Source organism: Anomaloglossus baeobatrachus, chromosome 1, assembly GCF_048569485.1.
Source record: "Anomaloglossus baeobatrachus isolate aAnoBae1 chromosome 1, aAnoBae1.hap1, whole genome shotgun sequence".
NCBI lineage: Eukaryota > Metazoa > Chordata > Amphibia > Anura > Aromobatidae > Anomaloglossus > Anomaloglossus baeobatrachus.
The window spans coordinates 801638656-801655510 of record NC_134353.1 but is presented as its reverse complement, the minus strand read 5'-3'; the positions used below and the strand labels follow the sequence as shown (position 1 = coordinate 801655510).

The 16855-nt window shown below is 44.7% G+C and overlaps 1 protein-coding gene across 1 annotated transcript in view; it reads right to left on the bottom strand.

Moving 5' to 3' along the window:
• TMEM232 (transmembrane protein 232) overlaps positions 1 to 16855 on the bottom strand; it is a 383971-nt gene that overhangs the window by 183348 nt on the left and 183768 nt on the right. The window lies entirely within an intron of this gene.

Here is a 16855-nt window from a genome sequence, read left to right as displayed (position 1 = left end):
TACTATATACTAAAATGAATGGTTTATTCCAAAAGTGCAACACATTCTGCAAAAAATAAGCCTTCATAAAGCTACGCTAATAGAAAATAAAAAAGTTATAGCTCTTAGAAGAAGCGGAGGAAAAAACAAAAACGAAAAATTGAAAATTGCAGGGTCATGAAGAGGTTAAATGTGGTGGCTTTACTTTAGGCCCCTTTCACATATCAGTGATTCTGGTACGTTTGTGCTTTTTTTTAAACGTACCAGAATCACTGACATACGCAGACCCATTCTAATGAATGGGTCTGCTCACACGTCAGTGATTTGTCACTGCACGTGTCTCCGTGCAGCGTACCCGCGTGTGCGTGATTGCTGGACGGAGACATGTCCATTTTTTTCTGGCATCACTGATGTTCCACGGACCACGCAGTGGTGTGGTCCGTGAAACACGTGCCAGAAAAAAACGTGCTTTTAAAATAATAAACATTTTAACTCACCCGGCGTCCAGCGATGTCCTCTGCAGCCCGTTCTCCCTGCTCCTTCTGTGCCGGCTGATTACTGTCGCGCATATTCATTATGCGCGACACAGCCGACCCGGAAGCAGCTCCTTTGGGGGTCACCGCCGGCCGGATGCTGCACCGCGGGAGGATTCAGCACCATGGACAGCGGGAGCGGGCGCAGGTGAGTGAATCTCTAAGTGCAATCACGGGCCACGGAGAACGGAGCCCGGATTGCACTTACACAACCCACGTGTGCCGTGATTTTCGGCACACGCAGGGACATGTGCGTGTTTTACACGCCAGTGAAAAACGTCTGTGTTTTTCACTGACGTGTGAAACGGGCCTTATATTGGGAAAACCTGGTGACCTGGTCAATGGATAATATGCAATGCGCCTTTGTTAGCAGTGTGCAGACAACCCTAATTATGTATAAGATCACACATCTTTCATTACAGTAACAACTTTTTCTTTACAAAAGACAAACTCTCTAAAACTTGACCAATTCTTTTTAGTAACATCATAATCATACAAACATGTGACTTTTATTATTTCTTTTAAAAATTAGTTGTAAAAGCTATACTTCAAACTGCATACATTATTAAAGAGCTATCTTAGACTTAATGACGTGGATGTACTTTATTTAACCCCTTCAGCCCCCAGCCTGTTTTCACCTTAAAGACCATTTTTTGTAATTTTGACCAGTGTCACTTTGACAGGTTATAACTCTGGAACACTTCAACGGATCCTGGCGATTCTGACATTGTTTTTTCGTGACATATTGTACTTCATGTCAGTGGTAAACTAAGGCCGATATGTTTTGCGTTTATTTGTGAAAATTTCGGAAATTTGGCGAAAATTTTGAAAATTTCGCAATTTTCAAAATTTGAAATTTTATGCCCATAAATCTGAGAGATATGTCACACAAAATAGTTACTAAATAACATTTTCCACTTGTCTGCTTTACACCAGCGCAATTTTTGAAAAAAAAAAAAATATTTCCGTTAGGAAGTTAGAAGGGTTCAAAGTTCATCAGCAATTTCTCATTTTTCCAACAAAATTTACAAAAAAAAATTTTTTAGGTACCACATCTCATTTCGAGGGATTTGAGAAACCTAGGCGAAAGAAAATACCCAAAATTGACCCCATTCTAAAATCTGCACCCCTCACTCTGCTCAAAACCACATCCAAGAAGTTTATTAACCCTTTAGCAGCCTCACAGCAACCAAAGCAATGTAGAAGAAAAAATGAAAATTTTACTTTTTTAACACAAAAATGTTACTTTAGCCATAAAAATTAGTATTTTCACAAGGGTATCAGGAAAAATGCATCATAAAATGTATTGTGCATTTTCTCCTGAGTACGCAGATACCTCATATGTGGTGGAAATCAAATGTTTGGGCACACGGCAGGACTCGGAAGGCAAGGAGCGCCATTTCACAGCAAAATTGGTTGGAATTATTAGCGGACGCCATGTTGCGTTTGGAGACCACCCCTGAAGTACCTAAACAATGGAGCTCCCCCACAATTGACTCCATTTTGGAAACTAGACCCCTCATGGAATTTATCTAGCTGTTTAGTGAGCACTTTGAACCCCTGGAGGCTTCATAAACGTTTGTAATGTTCAGCCGTGAAAATAGTTTATTCTTTTTTTTACCACAAAATTGTTTTTTCAAACAGGTAGCTTTTTTTTCACAAGGGTATCAGGAAAAAATGCACCATAAAATGTATTGTGCAATTTCTCCTGAGTACACAGATACCTCATATGTGGTGGAAATCAATTGTTTGGGCGTACGGCGGGGCTCAGAAGAGGAGCGCCATTTCACAGTAAAATTGATTGGAATTATTAGCAGACGCCATGTTGCATTTGGAGACCCCCTGAGGTGCCTAAACAATGGAGCTCCCCCACATGTGATCCCATTTTGGAAACTAGACCCCCCCCATACAAAAAAATTAGTTTGGCGAAATAAAAAATACAGACATCAGTAAAAAAAAAAGAATAAAAAAAAAAGTATATGAGCGCCTGCCACTAAGACCAGTGCCAAATGTGAGAGCAATGCACGAGTCTCGCTTCGCATCATCCACTCCAGTCTGGAAGCGAGCAATTGCGCTGGATAATGCGATGCGAGAGGGCGGGGCGGCAGATGAGAAAGGGCGCAGCGGATGGAAGATGGGAAAGGGCGCAGCGGATGGAGGAGCGGCAAAGGATGGGAAAGGGCACAGCGGATGGATGATGGGAAATGGCGCAGCGGATGGGGGAGCGGCGAAGGATGGGGGGGAGGGAGGTGAGATGGGGATACCTACCTTACAGGATGGATCTAGGCAGCAGGATCACAGCAGACAGAAGAGGCAGCAGATGAAGGAGGCAACAGATTGAGGAGTGTGAGAGGGGGCAGTAGATGAAGAGGATGGGAGAGAGCAGGCAGCAGATCGGGGAGGGGGGCAGAGTCTAATGGGAGAGAGAGATGGCACATGGAGGAGGGGGGGCCCCGGGGGGAGGGGGGCCCCCAGAACATGGAGGGGGGAGGGTGGCTTGCAGCACATGTGGGGGGAGGGTGGCTTGCAGCACATGTGGGGGGAGGAGGTGTAGTGGCGATGGAGAAGGGGCAGCCGATGAAGGAGGCGGCGGCGGCCAATCGGGAACAGTGGGGGCCGATTCGGGGGCAGCAGCGGCTGAAAAAGGTGGGTGCGACGGCGGCGGGGACAGTGGTGAGCGTGGCGGCGGGGACAGTGGTGGATCGGGAGCAGCGGCGGGGCGATCAGAGACAGCGGCGGGCTGGCGGTGGTGATCGGAGCCGCGGCGATTTCACCATGACGTACTGGGTACGTCATGGGTCGTTTAGCACCATGTCACCATGACGTACCCAGTACGTCAAGGGTCGTTAAGGGGTTAAAGATGTTTTCCACTACACTGATAGTAATCATCTATCCTGAAGATAGGTTATCAACATCAGATTGGTGAGTGGCCAACACCTAGCACCCCCACTAATCAGCTGCTAGCAGTTCCAGCAGCATCTAGGTGTAGACAGTGTGGCACATCAAAACACCACAGCTCCACCACAATGTTTAGTGGCTACTGTTGAAGAATGCAAATCAAAGGAAATGATCTGCAGTACTGGAGGGTGGCCACCAAACTGTGTGATGGAGCTGTGCTGTTCCACACAATGTACATCTAGCCGCTGCTGCTGAAATCTCACACTGCTAAGTATAAGCTGCAGCTATCAGTCAGACTAGATCAGTGGAGTTTGAATGTACTTTGGGTCAAGCTCGAGCTAGTGGACCCTCGTCTCCTTGGCTGCCAATCAATCGAACCTCCACGGAACCTAGAGTCTGTAAGCTCTATCACACTTCAACTAGCCATTTTGACAAGGATTTTCAAGGTCTTTTTCAAGCATTTGAGATCTTTTTAAAAATGACAGTAGTTTGCCTTGTAAAATATGGTAACAGATCAACTTTAACAAGGCTTTTCTGCCATCTATGGAGCACAGTCTAGATATATAAAACTCTAATTAAAACACAGTCAATGAAAATCTTACATTACATAATAATAATAATCCCCATTACAGACCTGTCTTTTATACAAGTACAGAATGTGCTGGCATTAAATTTTCCACTTAATTTACAATTACTGTTAACTGGGGAGAAATAATCGATTCACACAATGGACAATTTAAACAAATTAATAACAGGTAAATGAAATTACATAAGAAGGGTGAATCATTGCGTGATGGACATGTATTGGCACTGTTGGCAGATTTTAATGTATTCAGTAGCACTGTCATAAATGCATATCATGTAGCTCTTTTTTCTAATAAATGACCATTCACGAGACGAAATGGTCAGATTTCTCCATGTACCTGCCATTTAAAAGATTGATATTGTGGTTAAGGAATAACAGATAGACATGGAAACAAAAGAAGCTGAAGAAATATAGCTGTTATGGTAGGTTTCATCCTGTTAGATATACATAATCAAGGCAGCCGGCTGGAAAAGATTTGTTCATCGCAGGAAATCAGGTTAAATGATTATACAATTATAGTCACGGTGCAAAGCAAAACTGTTTTCTACTTATTTGTCAAGATATCAACTCTCAAGCACAGGTCTTAAAATAGTATGCCAAATAGATTTCAAGAGTTTTAAGACACTAAGATTTTGAAATTATTCACAGTGAAATAAGTAAAATCAATGTCAGAACTTATTTCTCTTTTCAAACTTTCCATTTATCAAAGAGTTCTCCATTTGCAATAATTGCAGCTTTGCAGATATTAGGCTGCTGGTTCTCATCCATGTATTTTTGATATTTTTTGTCATCTAGCACCCAATACCTTTGACCTCCCAGTTACATCTCTACCTGTAATGCCAGCAAGCGGGAATTATTGTATTTCTATTGTAGATGACACAGCATTTTACACATGGTTTTTAAAGGAATTGGGTCAGTATCCACTCCATGAGCCTGAACCAAAAGAAACTCCTGCTCTGATAGACTTGAGCTGCATGTTTGACATGGTCAGACATCTATCCATAGGGTTGTCATGTAATACTATATATTCCCTGTAAAAGTCTCTGTAGTGGAATATCTTCTAGCAACATCAGCTAGACTATATGGACAAACATATTGGACACCTACACTCATAGGTCGATAATGAGAGCAATGTGGGCTGCGGTCTGGGGCCCCATGTTCCTAGAAGGCTCATGGCCAGATTGCCTTCATTAAAATAACATCATCGGCGCACATCTCCTGGCTGTGAGTTTTTCCTGAAGCTCCACTGCTGGCAATGCAGAATAGCAGCACAGCTCAAGGAGAGCTCCCATTGCCTCTTCTGCGCCACGTAGTGCAATAACAAACAACCAACTTTTAGGACCTTGTTTTGTTCATTGGTTCACATTCATGCCTAACAGAGAAGGGCTTTTAATAAAAGACAAATAAGCAATTAACGGAATGAGTGGTCAGCCGCAGCTCTTGATTACTTACACGTCTACAGGCGGAGAGATGGAAGCCTGAGGTGATCGAGTGTGGTGCTCAAATGACTTAACTTCACATGAGCCCCAAAAACATGAGTGCTGACACTGCTGAAACTGCGCTGGCATGGGAGGAGAGTATAGACTTTTTAATTTTAATGAGGGCAAACATAAGGAAGGAGATGGGATTTCCTAGTGGACAACGCTTTTAACTATTTCAACAAAGTTAAAAGAATATGATTGCCAAAACCATCTTGGTATGCTGAAACATTAAAATTTCCCTTCACTGGAATGAAGGGACCTACGTCAACTCCTCGGTATTGGCATAATGCAGTCAGGCAAGTAATATTCTCTTAGCATTCACCAAACCCAGACTCATCCATCAAATTGCCAAATAAAAAGAGTATTTCATCCTTCCACAGCACTGCTCCAAAGCCCACTGGGGTGAGCGTTACACTATACTTTAAAATGTTAGTATTGTACTTGGTGATACAAGGCTTAAAGCACCACTCGTGTTATTTTCCACTGAAATGCTGCTTTAAATCTAAGTCCCCTGCATCCTGTCTTATATTCACCCTCTGTCATTTTTATCTGCTTTAAGCATTGCTCCCATCAGTCTCCGGCACTTTGTGACCTGCCAGCAGCGCCAGTGTTTCATCAATGAACGTCTATGAGAGCCTCATTCTGTCCTCATTCTGACTCTCATAGACTTGTATTGATAGCTTGTGACATACAGTGGCATGCAAGAGTTTGGTCACCCCTGGTCAAAATTACTGTTATTCTGAACAGTTAAGCAAGTTGAACATGAGATCATCTCTAAAAGGTACTTTATACAGTTAAAGATAACACATTTTCTTTGTATTTTAGGCAAAAAAATTTTTTTACATTTTTAAATTAACAAAAAAGGAAAATGAGGAGGCGCTAAAGTTTGGCACTCTGCATGGCTAGTACCTAGTAGCACCCCTTTTGGCAAATATCACAGCTTGGAAACACTTTTTGTAGCCAGCCAAGAGCTTTGCAATTCTTGTTTAAGAATTTTCATCCATTCTTCCTTGGAAAAGTCTTCTAGTTCTGTAAGATTCATTGGTCGTCTTACATGTACTGCTCTTTTGAGGTCTAGCCACAGATTTTCAATGATGTTAAGATCAGGGGACTGTGAGGGCAATTGTTACACCTTCAGCTTGCACCTTTTGAGGTAGTGTATGGTGGAAATAGATGTGTGTTTAGGATCATTATCGATTTGTAGAACCCATCCTCTTTCAATTTCAGTTTTTACAGATTGTGTTACTTTTATATCAAGAATTTGTTGAAATTTCATTGAATCTACTCTTCCCTCTACCAGTGAAATTATCCCCGTATTATTGGCTGCAACACAAACCCAAAGCATGATTGATCCACCCCCATGCTTAATAGTTGGCTATATGTTCTTTTCCTAAAATTCTGTGCCTTTTCTCCATATATACCTTTGATCATTGTGGCTAAATAATTCTATTTTATCCTCATTGGTCTACAGAATTTGATTCCAAAATGCAGCAGGCTTGCTTAGATGTTCCTCTGCATACTTCTAATGCTGAATTTTATAGTGAGGATGCAGGAGAAGTTTTCTTCTGATGACTCTTCCGTGAAGGCCATATTTTTGCAGGTGTATCTGAACAGTAGAACAATGTACCACAAATTCAGGGTCTACTAAATCTTCCTGAAGATTTTTTGCAGCCAATCAGGGGTTCTGATTTGCCTCTCCAGCAATCCTACAAGCAGCTTTCACAGAAACTTTGCTTGGTCTTCCAGACCTTATCTTGACCTTTACTGTTTATGTTAACTGCCATTTCTAAATTACATTTCAAACTGAGGAAAGGGCAACTTGAAAATGCTTTGCTATTTTCTTATAGCCTTCTCCTGCCATGTGGGCCTTCACCATTTTCATTTTCACAGAGCTGGGCATCTGAACAAAAGAATCCATGGATGCTATTTCTTGGCACAAGGGTAGAGGAGGCTGAGATTTCATAAAGCTGTTAAATTTGCATCACCTGGCCTTTCCTAACAATGAGAGTGAACAAGCTATAACCCTAACAGGCTACTTAAGGTCTGAAATCTTGGACAAAGTTATCTGAGCATACAAATCTCCAAGGCTGTTCAAACTTTTGCATTGGCCTATTTTCCTTTTTGTAAATTTTAAAATGTAAAAGATGAAAATATATTTTTCTTTTGCCTAAACTACAAAGGAAATGTGTCATTTTTAACTTTAAGTCTTTTTAGAGATCAATTAATCTTCAAATTATTTAACTGTTTACAATAACCGTAATTTTGACTTCCGGACAACCAAACTTTATCATCAAAAGATGACGCCGTGGGACCGGAGCGGTATCGAAAAAGGTAAAAACAACGGTAAGTGAGTATAAGACCTTGAGCAGGTTACTTGGGTTCAAAGCACTACTCCAGCACTGAAAAAGAAAAAAAAATCGTTGGAGTGTTGCTTTGAATTCACTGCTTGCCCACAAAACCCCATATTATAAAGCTCCTTACACAGTTTTTGCTTATATTATTGCCAAGAGGGCAAAGCATTGACAGCTTTTTTTGCATTATTCGTGTCAGCCCCAGGGAACCCGCACTTTCATTTACATGGTCTGCCACTTCATGACTGAGTTGCTGTGGTTCATAAATGATTCCACGTTTCATTTACACCTCTCAGGGGTACTTTGCACGTTGCGACATCGCTACTGAGATATCGTCGGGGTCAAATCTAAAGTGACGCACATCCGGCGCCGGTAACGACGTCGCAACGTGTAAAGCCTAGATGCGCCGATAAACGATCGCAAAAGCGTCGTAAATCGGTGATCTGTGTAGCATCGGTCATTTTCATAATGTCGCACCAATAGGAGATACGATGTTGTTCCTCATTCCTGCGGCAGCACACATCGCTGTGTGTGAAGCCGCAGGAGTGAGGAACATCTCTTTACCTGCTTCCACCGGCTGTGCAGAAGGAAGGAGGTGGGTGGGATGCCGCATGACCTGCCCCCTTAGGAAGGAGGTGGATCGCCGGCCAGAGCGACGTCGCAGGGCAGGTAAGTGCGTGTGAAGCTGCCATAGCGATAATGTTCGCTACGGCAGTTATTACAAGATATCGCATGTGCGTACTATCGCGCTCGGCATCGCTAGCATCGGCTAGCGATGTTGCAGCGTGCAAAGTACCCCTCAGTGTTGTTTGTGAATTATTAGGAAGACATTTGATGAACTCACTTGATGCACTGTGTTGCACTGATGGAATGTTATTACAGGGCCACAATTACATTTTGTGACAACCCTTTGTTTTACAAATGAAGGCAGAAAGGTACAAAAGGTCAGCTCACCCATCGATCATTGAACCGTGCAACGGAAAACAGCTGTGACTACTGAGAATAAATAGGAAGGGGTAGGATCCAGCACTGGTTTCCATAAAATCCGTCTTTATTGAAGAAAACATAGAAAAAAGGCTTCCATGCCATAAAAACAGGAAGACGCAATAATAGGAGGAAAAATCTTCGGCAACAAGCGTGTTTTGGATTTTCAAATCCTTATTCATTGTATAAATCAAGGCATGTGTCCTCAGCGTATAACATCATATCCTGTCAATTACATGTCCATAAACCACCAATCACAAGAAAGCCTCAGACGACAGGTCCTAGAATATTCACTTGTATAAAATTGATTCAAATATAAACATTACAGTACAAATTCATATTCGAATGGACTATTCAGGAAAGTTATCAAAATATTTTTTTTACCAATTATTTTAATCATAATGTAATATAATATCATGCATTTTATTCAATCCCTGCGGCGTTCTGCTTTGTAAATGGTAAATCCACCATGACTCCCGATTAGGCAAAATTCTACCAAGATCACTTCCTCGTATTGGTAATTTAACTTTCTCATTTCCTTGTATTTTGAACATACTATTATTTCCCCTATAATAGTAAAAAAGTGTGTTTCAGCTCACCACCACAAGGTAAATTCCAGGAGGAGAATCCGGACGGTGCTCGCAGGATAGGAGAGGCTGTGAGTAATCAAACAAAGGCAGATCTCCGACACAAGACATCCATGAAAAATTTCAGAAGTGTAGAATAAAACTTCACATTCATTTTAGAAATTAAAAGAGTAAAACATAACTCTTCCGATCTACGAGTTTCAGGCACGATCGTCCTTAGTCATAATAAAGGACGATCGCGTCTGAAACACGTAGATCGGAGTTATGTTTTACTCTTTTCATTTCTAAAATAAATGTAAAGTTTTTTTCTACACTTCTGAATTTTTTCATGGGAATCCGCCTTTGTTTGATAGTATTTCCCCTATGTACTGTTGAATAATAGCGGAACATTTGACAGTGAGTCTTTTAACCGCATTGGACAAATGTCTGCGGATTCTGACCTCAAATGGCCCTGATGTGCAGCCCACATATTGTAGGCTGCATGCCATGCAAGTCATGAGATAAATTAGGCCCTGTGTGTTACAATTCATATAGTTTTTAATTTTAAATCTCTCTCCTGTGGATGTGGAGACAAAAAAAATCAGCCTTAACAGCATGGTCACAGCAAATACATTTGCTATAACCACACTTGTAAAATCCAATAGTCTGAAGCCAATTATCCATATTATTTCTATCTCCATATAACAAAATGACTAGGGGACTCTCAGTGGTGAACTGCTAGGGAAGACATTTGATGAACTCACTTGTTGCACCAATGGAATGTTATTACAGTGCCACACTTAAATTCTGTTGCAACCCTTTGGTTTACAAATGTTAGTAAATACAGACTACATGGCTAAGGGCTTGATTTTATATACTTACCAAAATGGGACAAAGTGAAAAACCTGAATTCAATGATTACGAAGTGTATGTTTCATGCATTGGAACAAAGGATGCCAACTTTATTTTTTATTATACTCGAAAAATCACAGACAGCCAACTTTGTTTATGGACACATTAGAAAACCATAATAAATTATTACGAATATCAATGATACATGTCTACACGTAATAATTCTGAGATTAATACATTATTTATATGAATTCACTGTAAACTGTGAAAGGATGATAATTAGTCATAATAATCTACAAGTGCATCTCAATAAATTAGAATATCATAAAAACTTAATTTATTTCAATTATCCAATACAAAAAGGGAAACATATATATTATATAGAGTCATTACAAACAGAATGATCTATTTCAAGTGTGGTTTTCTGTTAATGTTGATGATTATGGCTTACAACCAATGAAAATCCAAAAATAATTATCTCAGAAAATTAGAATAATTACAATAAAACACCTGCAAAGGATTCCTAAGCATTTAAAATGGTCCCTTAGTCTGGTTCAGTAGGCTACACAATCATGGGGATGACTGCTGACTTGACAGATGTCCAGAATGCAGTTATTGACACACTCCACAAAGAGGGCAAGCCACAAAAGGTCATTGCTAAAGAAGCTGGCTGTTGACAGAGTGCTTTATCCAGGTTGAGTAGAAGGAAAAAGTATGGTAAAAAAAGGTGTATAAGCAACTGGGATAACTGCAGCCTTGATAGTATTATTAAGAAATGGCCATTCAAAAATTTGGAGGAGATTCACAAGAAGTGGACTACTGCTGGAGTCAGTGCTTCAAGAGACACCACACACAGACGTATCCAGAACATGGGCTACAACTGTCACATTCCTTGTGTGAAGCCAGTCATGACCAATAGACAATGCCAGAAGCGTCTTACCTGGGCCAAGGAGAAAAATTACTAGACTGTTGCTCTACTGTCCAAGGTGTTGTTTTTAGATGAAAGTAAATTTTGCATTTCATTTTAAAATCAAGGTCCCAGAGTTTGGAGGAAGAGCGTAGAGGCCACAATTCAAGCTGCTTGAGATCTAGTGTGAAGTTTTCACAATCACTGATAGTTTGGGGAGCCATGTCATCTGCTGGTGTAGGTCCACTGTGTTTTATCATGACCAAAGTCAGTACAGCCATCTACCAGGAAATTTTAGAGCACTTCATGCTTCTGTGGCGCACCTGACCTGGTCAGGCACTACTGAGTATTGCACCCACGCCTGGGTCAGTACAAAACAGGTAATCCTGATGGTTGATTAGGGTGTGGACACACAGACACGAAGTAACTAGGAACACACACAGCTTAGAGGGGACCCCTGGGCAGTCCCAGGGAGGGGGCGTGGCCCTCGCATCCCAGCTAGTGGTGGGTGTGGGACTGGAGACAGAGAGTTGTGCAGAGGCAGCCGAAGGAGCAGGAGATGTAGAGCCACGTCTGGAGGGCAGAGCAGAGGAGCAGGACCCTGCCAGACACTGCGCCAGTCACTGGCTGCTGGCGGGGGAGAAAGGCTACCCTGTGGTGCCACCTGAAAACCACCTAGGGCAGTAGCAAGAGGTGGCTGAGTAAGGGGACTGCCAGTAGTCCAAGCCCGCACGGGGAAACAGGTCCCCAGAGCAGGGGCCCATTAATTTGGCCTGCCAAACCTGCTGGTGAGGGCACTTTATGTGCCTCACCAACCACACAGAGTCCGCAGCTACAGCAGCAACGAGGGGGTCCATAAGAAGGATCGAGCCTGGAGCCATCTATCCTTGGTCCACGCTGTCAGGCAAACAGGCCAGAAAGGGGAGAACGCCAGTTGCGACTTCCCTGGGTGATTCCAGTAATACTAAAAGTAGGAGTCACCTCAAAACAAGAAGGGCTAGGAAAGCGAGTCAGCAGTCACCCCTACATCAGCCGAAGGGATACCTGGTTCCCCCTGGTTCATCATAGCATCGCCCGGGTTGACTCACAGCTACCATCTGAAAGTGAGTAAAAACCCTGAAAGACATTGCTGCTTGTGTGTGAGTTCTTCTGCGACCTGTGGTACTACACACTTACACTGAGCCCCTGAGGCCAGCCTCACTCTCGGGAGGCTACAACATCTGACTGCATTTACCATCAACCCCAGCCGCTCCCTAAATTGCAGTGGCGGTCACCCCCTGACCGCAAATACCGAGAGTGGCGTCACGATTCCCATAGAAGTTAACCTGACCTACCCGTGGCCAGAAGATTCCCTGCACTGTGACGTCCCTGAACAGGAACAGTGCTCCTGGGGCAACACAGCTTCTGGCGTCACGAACAGGATAAGGACAAGACCTGTTCAGACAGGTGACCATGTGCCTTGGCGGTCCGTTTGAAAAATGTGAAGCACCGCCATATTGCCACCATGGAAAGTGCGCCAAGAAAACACAGCAGCCCGCGCAAAAAGAAGTAACCACCCATGAAGAGGTGTGGCTACCCAGAGAACCCCTGCAGCGCTCTGACCTTGCGAGTGATGGGGACGGATCTGTCCTGAGATGGCGGGAAGTGACTAGGCGGCAAGGAGAAACGAAACTCAGCAGATGCAGAGAGGACTTGATGAGCAGCGACACAGGAAGAATGGCGTCTGCACGCAGTGACCTAGAACCAGGCTCCGCTGCCTGGTGGGACTGGGAGCTTGCCCAGTTCTGCGACCGTCTGCAAGCAAGGGTGATGCAGCAAATAATGGAGGGATGCACCGAGCTTTGGGAGATGGCTACAGTGGTTCGGTCCTACGAGAGGTGGACCACGCGACAAGTGTCACACCGGGCGGCGACCACCCACACCCCGATGCTGATGCCCTTGGGTGAGTCCCATGTCGCCCCTGCCCGCTCGAGTGCACCAACCCCGCCGGCGCAGTTACCAGAGGCGATGCCTGCAGCGGTGCCCACTGAAGTCCATGCTGCAATGCCCGCTGAAACCCCAGCTGCGACCCCGACTGAAGTCCCTGCTGCGACATCTGGTGCAGAAGTGTCCCGTCCGGCCAGACCAGACCAGGCCATAACAGCATCCCGTCTGGCCAGACCAGACCAGGCCGCAGCCACGCCTCATCCGGCCAGACCAGACTAGGCCGCAACAGCATCCCGTCCGGCCAGACCAGACCAGAACAGGCCACAACGCCGTCTACCCCAGCCTGCAAGGCAGAAACAGCCACTGCGCCCCAGCCACCGACTAAGTAACCAGGCCCTTCGTCCCCACCGGGAGAAGACCCAGCGTTCCTGAAGTTCAAAGAGAAGCTGAGTACATGGTTCCCCAAGGACTTGGTGGACCGGTACCTCGTCCCCAGGCCGTCACCTGGTCATGAAGTAGTCCCAGCAACTGCCGTGTCTAGGAAGAGCCCACCACCCTGGCCCTCCAATGAACGTCCATCCCCAGCGCTGCTGCCGGAGTCACCGGAGGAGTGCTCAAGAGCACTAAGGGAGAGAAGGAGAGGCCTGGAGGCTGAAGAGCTGATCCCTGAACAGCCGGAGGAGGACGCAGCACCCTGTAAAGTTGAGGGAGGCCCGGAGGCCGAGATGTTGCCCTACTCCCGCTGGGAAGAAGTTCCAACACCCCCTGCTGAGGAAGAAGCGCTGGCCACCGTGATACCCAGCATGTATGTGACTTGGGAGCTCACAGACAGCAAGGTGGCAGTAACGCAGAGTCCAGCCAGCAGAGCACGGCACCGCACCAGAGCGAAACCACCCCCTGTGCAGCATTCCCCAGATCGGCAGAAGGAAGAAAAAGACAAAAACAAGACAAAGAACAAGACACAGATAAAGAACAAGATAAAGAGCAAGATAAAGAAAAAGACAAAGAAGAAGACAAAGCTACAGATGGAGATACAGCTACAGATCCAGATGAAGCATCAGATGACAGCGCAAGAGCAGTGTCAAGCGCCAGTGAGAGGAATAAGTCAGAATAAAGAAAAGTAAGAAAGTTACAGTTGACCAGTTTGCAACGTTAAAGAAAAAGTTCAAGAGAATGTGCCCACATGAACTGATGTGAGAACTCGTTTTATAAAATCTTTGCACCTGGTTTGTGCACTACTAAGGACCATTAGGCTATGAACTGGCTATAGCCACAAACTGTCGCAGTGTTGATAGGTTACCTTAAAAGGTACCACCACCAGAGCACACCCGTTTATGGGGCCTGGCTCGCCTACGACAAGGGAGCACGCCTGTTTATGGGGTCTGGTTCTCCACCACAAAGAAGCAACACCGACTGAGAAAGCCGCCTCTACATTTCTGCCAGAAGCGGCCGAAGACGCGGCTCGACGGGAGAGGGGTTTGCCTTCCACCACCAGCCCCAGGAGAGGAAGATTGGAGGAAAGGTCTGGGGAAACAGATGGCCCAGACCTGGTTGATAATAGGAACGGTGACCTGCCTCCTGGTTTTGGGTGGGTAACAGACTTGTGGGTGGAGGGTGGTGAAGTATGCTACCTGGTATGTTTTATAATGCTTTTATGATGTTTTAAATATTTTAAAAGTTTTGCATTTAAATGTTTTTGTCTTTACAGCCCGAGGGCGTGCTGTTGGGAACTAAGGGGGAATGTGGTGCCCCTGACCTGGTTAGGCACCACTGAGTATTGCATCCACGCCTGGGTCAGTACAAAACAGGTAATCCTGATGGCTGATTAGGGTGTGGACACACAGACACGAAGTAACTAGGAACACACACAGCTTAGAGGGGACCCCTGGGCAGTCCCAGGGAGGGGGCGTGGCCCTCGCATCCCAGCTAGTGGTGGGTGTGGGACTGGAGACAGAGAGTTGTGCAGAGGCAGCCGAAGGAGCAGGAGATGTAGAGCCACGTCTGGAGGGCAGAGCAGAGGAGCAGGACCCTGCCAGACACTGCGCCAGTCAGTGGCTGCTGGCGGGGGAGAAAGGCTACCCTGTGGTGCCACCTGAAAACCACCTAGGGCAGTAGCAAGAGGTGGCTGAGTAAGGGGACTGCCAGTAGTCCAAGCCCGCACGGGGAAACAGGTCCCCAGAGCAGGGACTCATTCAGTTGGCCTGCCAAACCTGCTGGTGAGGGCACTTTATGTGCCTCACCAACGACACAGAGTCCGCAGCTACAGCAGCAACGAGGGGGCCCATAAGGATGATCGAGCATGGAGCATCTATCCTTGGTCCACGCTGTCAGGCAAACGGGCCAGAAAGGGGAGAATGGCAGTTGCAACTTCCCTGGGTGATTCCAGTAATACTACAAGTAGGAGTCACCTCAAAACAAGAAGGGCTAGGAAGGCGAGTCAGCAGTCACCCCTACACCAGCCGAAGGGATACCTGGTTCCCCCTGGTTCATCATAGCATCGCCCGGGTTGACTCACAGCTACCATCTGAAAGTGAGTAAAAACCCTGAAAGACATTGCTGCTTGTGTGTGAGTTCTTCTGCGACCTGTGGTACTACACACTTACACTGAGCCCCTGAGGCCAGCCTCACTCTCGGGAGACTACAACATCTGACTGCATTTAGCATCAACCCCAGGCGCTCCCTAAACTGCAGTGGCGGTCACCCCCTGACCGCAAATACCGAGAGTGGCGTCACGATTCCCATAGAAGTTAACCTGACCTACCCATGGCCAGAAGATTCCCTGCACTATGGTGTCCCTGAACAGGAACAGCGCTCCTGGGGCGACACACTTCCATCTGCTGACAAGCTTTTTGGAGATGGAAATTTCATTTTCCAGCAGGACTAGGCACCTGTCTACACTGCCAAAAGTACCAATACCTAGTTTAATAACCACTTTATCACTCTTTATCTATCTTGATTGGCCAGAAAACTCACCTGACCTAAACCCTATAGAAAATATATGGGGTATTGTCAAGAGGGAGAGGAGAGACACCAGCCCCAACAATGCAGACAAGCTGAAGGCTGCTATCAAAGCAACCTGAGCTTCCATAACACATCAGCAGTGCCACAGGCTGATCGCTTCCATGCGACGCCACATTGATACAGTAATTCATGCAAAAAGAGCCCCAACCAAGTATTGAGTGCATTTACTGCACATAATTTTCAGTAGGCCAACATTTCTAAGTTTAAAATCATTTTTTTCAGTTAGTCTTATGTAATATTCTAATTTTCTGAGATAATGACTTTTGGGTTTTCATTGGCTGTAAGCTATAATCAACATTATAACAACAGAAATAAACACTTGAAATAGATCACTCTGTAATGACTCTATATAATATATGTGTTTCCCTTTTTGCACTGAATTACTGAAATAAACTTTTTGATGATATTCTAATTTATTGAGATGCACTTGTATATGAGTTTCTCCAGCTTTAAAATAATCACATATGCACCAATTTTTTCCTATGGACAGGGCTAAAAAGTGACTTATTTTTGCAGACTGTCCAGGAATTTTTGAACGATTAGCAACCTTGATTGTAACGGAAAGGTGACAATCCATGTACTGTGCTCTTCATTTATTTCTACGGGAGCTCTGAAAATTGGAGAGTGAAATAAATATGGGCGACATCAGAGGGTCCTCCATATGTCAGACACCTATGCAATATCTTGTCAATATAACAAACACCAAGAAAGGAAGCACACAGTTGAAAAGCAACCTTTGAAAGAGTTAAACTGTAAAATGAGGATAAAAGA